Raw genomic sequence first — 5228 nt, forward strand, 5'->3', positions numbered from 1 at the left:
AAAAAAAAAAAAAAAAAAAAAAAAAAAAAAAAAAAAAAGCCTCACTATATGCCTGCTCTCACCTGCCAAAATAACAGTATAGAAGCCTACCAAGACAGACAATAACCACTCTACTCCAGCTAAACACCCTAGAAAAACTTATGGCTCCACCCCCAACTATGCCAACGTAGTCCAAGTGAGGAACCTTGACTTCAACCCTCCGAAAGCTATTCTGAAGTACTGCAACACTCCTGCTGGACTGTTGTAAGAAAAGACCAAGCATTGATCCAGGACTTTCTTTCCCACAAGCTAGTAATGAAGCCCAGGTGGTATCAGTGGGGATCATGTGGGAAACATGAACTTCCAACCCTAGTAGGAAGCAACAAGGCACTCCTTCCCCTCCCTGCTTGGGTAGTATCAGAGGATGCCAGTGAAGAGCTTGGACTTTCACCATTTCTTACTGTTAACAAGGCCACCCCAGAGTTTTCTCTGTGGACACCATGTGGGAACCAGAACTCCTACCATACAGCATTATCCAGGAATACCCCATTGGGCACCAATGGAGACTGAATGGGGAATCTGGATTTCTACCTACACTTGACAATGATGAGGCAGTGGCACCCCATTCTCTACCAGGTGGTATCAGAGGAAGCCAATTATAATAGTAGGTTTAAAGAAGATCCATAGTGTCATATCATATTAAATGTCCATGTTTCAATTTTAAAAAATCATAATACTTGGGAATGCAAGCTGGTGCAGCTGCTCTGGAAAACAGTATGGAGGTTCCTCAAAAATTAAAAATAGAACTACCCTATGACCCAGAAATTGCACTACTAGTATTTATCCAAAGGATACAGGTGTGCTGTTTCAAAGGGACACATGAACCCCAATGTTTATAGCAGCACTATAAATGTTTATAGCAGCACAACAATAGTCAAAGTGTGTAAAGAGACCAAATGTCCATCAATGGATGAATGGATAAAGAAGATGGGGTGTATATATATACACACACACACACACATACAATGGAGTATTACTCGGCAATCAAAAAGAATGAAATCTTGCCATTTGCAACTATGTGGATGGAACTGGAGGGTATTATGCTAAGTGAAATTAGTCAGTCAGAGAAAGACAAAAATCATATGACTTCTCTCATATGAGGGCTTTAAGAGACAAAACAGATGAACATAAGGGAAGGGAAATAAAAATAATATAAAAACAGGGAGGGGGACAAAACAGAAGAGACTCATAAATATGGAGAACAAACTGAGGGTTACTGGAGGGGTTATAGGAGGGGGGATGGGCTAAATGGGTAAAGGGCATTAAGGAATCTACTCCTGAAATCATTGTTGCACTATATGCTAACTAATTTGGATGTAAATTAAAAAATAAAATAAAATTAAGTATTATGTTGAAAAAACAAACGAATGATTTAAGGTAGTTACCCTTAAATTCTAATATTTCATTTTATATTAAAACATGTACATTTGTTCAGGGGTGTCTGGGTGGTTCAGTCATTAAGTGTCTGACTTCAGCTCAGGTCATGATCTGACCTGAAGTTCCTTCTCAATTCTACATCCCATGAGTTCGTGGGTTCTAGCCCCGCATCAGGCTCTGTGCTGAAAGCTCAGAGCCTGGAGCCTGCTTCTGATTCTGTGTTTCCCTGTCTCTCTGCCCCTCCTTGCCTTGCACTCTGTCTTCTCTCTCTCTCTCTCAAAAATAAATAAACATTAAAAAATTTTTAAAAAATCATAATACCAAGAACTGGGAAAGTCTCACACTTAATGAAAAAACACAATCAACAGGTGACAACACCAAGGTGAAAGAGATGTTAGAATTATTATCAGGTATTTCCAAGTAGCCATGATAAAAATGCTTTGACAGCAAATGCAAAAATTCTGGAAACAAGTGACAAAAAATACAAAATCTTTAAATAAATTTTAAAAATCTCAGAAATGTAGGGGCACCTGGGTAGCTCAGTTGGTTAAGCATCTAACTCTTGGTTTCAGTTCAGCTCATGATCTCATGGTCATGGGATCAAGCCCTACATCAGGCTTTGTGCTGGGTGTGGAGCCTGATTGAGATTCTCCCTCTCCCTCTGCCCATTCCCCACTTGCACACTCAGTGCTTTCCCTCTCTCTCTTAAAATAAAAGTCTCTGAAATGTGACAGAGACAAAGAAGAACCAAACTGAAATATTAGAAACAAAAAAGATAATAACCAAAATACAAAGCTCAGTTGATAAACTCAACAATCAAATGGAGGGACAGAGGAAAGAATCAGCAAATGAGATGATACAACAATAAAAATTAACTAACCTGAATGACAAAGAAAGCAAAATGGAAATAGAAAAACTTTCAGTGATCTGTGGAACGCTAATAACAGACCTAATATATAAGTTATCAGAATCCCAAAGGAGGAGAAAAACAAGGTGGAGTTAAAAAAGTACTCAAAGAAACAATGGTTCAAACGTCCCAAATATGGTAGAAATGCAGTTCAAAAGCTAAGCAAACCACAAACAGGAAACAGACACAGAAATGCATGCCATAATGCATTAATATTAAATTTCTAAAAACTAAAGACAAAAAAAAATTTATTGAAAACAGCCAGAGGAAAACCTTACTTACAGGGGAAAATCCAATTAGATAAACAATACATTTCTCACTAGAAACCATGTGGCCAGAAGGAAATGACAAATATTTTCCAACTTTTGAAAGGAAAGTATCATCAACCCAAATCTTATACCCAGCAAAAATGTATTTCAGAAATGAAGGAAGAAACCAAGGCATTCTCAAATTAAGGAAAACTTAGAGAATTTGTCACCAAGAGACCTAATGTAAAAATAAGTGGCTAAAGACAGTTCTCTAATTAAAAGGAAACAAAGATCTCTGGATCATCAGGAAGAAAGAAAAAACCTGGTATGCAAAAATATGGTTTTATAAATAGGCTTTTCTTATTGAGTTCTCTAAACTCAATGGTTTGGTGTTTGAAACAAAATTTGTAACACTCTCTGATGTGTTTCTAAATATATAGAGGAAAAAAAGTATATAGAAAAGACGTAAGGGAGGTGAAGTGTTTTATATTTCATTTGAACTGGCATATTGATGACATCAGTAGACTGTTAACTTATCTGTTAACTTATTTATACACAACATATTACATAGGACAACTAAAAAGCCATACAGATACACTCAAAGACCCTATAGATAAATCAAAATGGAATTATAAAACATGTTCAAATAACTTACAGAAAGGCAAGAGAAAGAAAATGGTAAAATGAAAAACATAAGACAAAAATTAAGTTGTTGACATTAGTCCTAACATACCAATAATTACAATAAGTGGAAATTATCTAAATGAATCAATTAAAAGACAGAAATTAGCTGTGAGGACTGAAAAAAACATGACCTAACTATATGCCACCAACAAAAATTTATTTCAATTTATATAATGATATAGGCAGAGTGAAAATGAAATACTGGAAAAATGTATATTATACAAATATTAATTAAATGATAGCAGAGTGGCTTAACAAAGCAGAGTGGCAGTGCAAAGGAGATTAGCAGGGCCAGAGAAGAACATTACATAATGATAAAAAGATCAATCCACCAAGAAGACCTAGCAATCCAAAATGTTCCTAAACCAAAAAATAAGACTCTGATGATGTCAAACTTAAACAGCTGAAAGAAGTAGACCACACAATTATAGTTGGAGATTTCAAAATCTCTGTCCCAACAATTGATAGAATAACTAGACATAGAAATTATAGAACTAAAAAACACTACCAACCACCAGGATATAATCCATATTTTTAAAGCATTCCCACCCAACACAGATTGCACATTATTTTTAAGCACCCATGGAACATATGCCAAAATCACATCCTGAGATATCAAGCAAACCTCAACAAATTTAAAAGAATTGAAATCATAAAAATATATTCTCTAACAACAATGCAATCAAACTAGAAATCAGTAACAAAAAGCTAACTGGAAAATCTCCCAAAACTTAAAACTAAACAACATATTTGTAAATAAACTATAGATCAAACAATTCTCAATGGAAATAAAGAAAATACATTGAACTGAATGAAAACAAAAATACACTGTAACAAAATGTGTGGGACACAGCTGAAAGAGTACAAGAGGGAAATACATATCACTTAATGCATACATTAGAAAAAGGGAAAGTCTCAAATTAATAATCTAAGATTTTGCTTAAGGACTAAACAAGAGAAAAGTAAACCCAAAGCAAGTACGAGGAGGTAAATAATAAAGTTTGAAGCGGGAATCCATGAAATTGGAAACAAACAAACAAACAAACAAGAAAGAAAGAAAACCAATTAAACAAAGAGATGTTCTTCAAAAAGATCAACAAAATTGACAAGCCTCTAACAAGACTGACAAAGATAAAAAGTAAAGATCTGAGTTACCTGTAATGAGGTATCATTATAGACCCTGCAGACATCAAAAAGATAATAAAGGAACACCATGAATAACTTTACACACATAAATTCGACAACTTAGATAAAATAAACTAATTCTTCAAAAAAACAAAAACACAATTCATCAATTATAAAAGACAATTGAGTATCCTTTATAACTATAAAGAAAGTGGAGTTCACAGCCTTCTGCATGACATATCATAGAGAAACTGGAAAAATACAAAGATAAAGAGAGAATTCTGAAAGCAGCTAGAGATAAACAGACCTTAACATACAAAGGTGGTCACATAAGGGGAGGAGCAGACCTATATACTGAAACTTGGCTAGGCCAGAAAAGAAAAGCAGGAAATCTTCAATGTGATGAACAGGAAAAATATGCAGCCAAGAATCATTTATCCAGCAAGCCTGTCATTCAGAATAGAAGGAGAGAGAAAGGTTTTCCAAAACAAACAACTGAAGTAATTCATCACCACTAAACCAGCTCTAGAAGAGATACTAAGGGGGACTCTGTGAGTGAAATGTTCCAAGGATCACAAAGTACCAGAGACATCACTATAAGCATGAAACTTACAAATAACACAATGACTCTAAACCTGTATCTTTCAATAATAACACTGAATGTAAATGGACTAAATGTTCCAATCAAAAGACATAGGGTATCAGAATGGATTAAAAAAAAAAAAAAAAAAAAAACAAGACCCATCTATTTTCTGTCTACAAGAGATTCATTTTAGACCCAAGGACACCTTCAGATTGAAAGTGAGGGGATGGAGAACTATCTATCATGCTACTGGAAGTCAAAAGAA

General features: G+C 34.9%; 1 long non-coding RNA gene across 2 annotated transcripts in view; it reads right to left on the reverse strand.

The window, feature by feature from the left end:
* The window catches only part of LOC121014680 (uncharacterized), a 78371-nt gene that overhangs the window by 37882 nt on the left and 35261 nt on the right, over positions 1-5228 (reverse strand). The window lies entirely within an intron of this gene.

Source organism: Herpailurus yagouaroundi, unplaced genomic scaffold, assembly GCF_014898765.1.
Source record: "Herpailurus yagouaroundi ecotype Mexico unplaced genomic scaffold, PumYag 203, whole genome shotgun sequence".
Classification (NCBI taxonomy): Eukaryota; Metazoa; Chordata; class Mammalia; order Carnivora; family Felidae; genus Herpailurus; species Herpailurus yagouaroundi.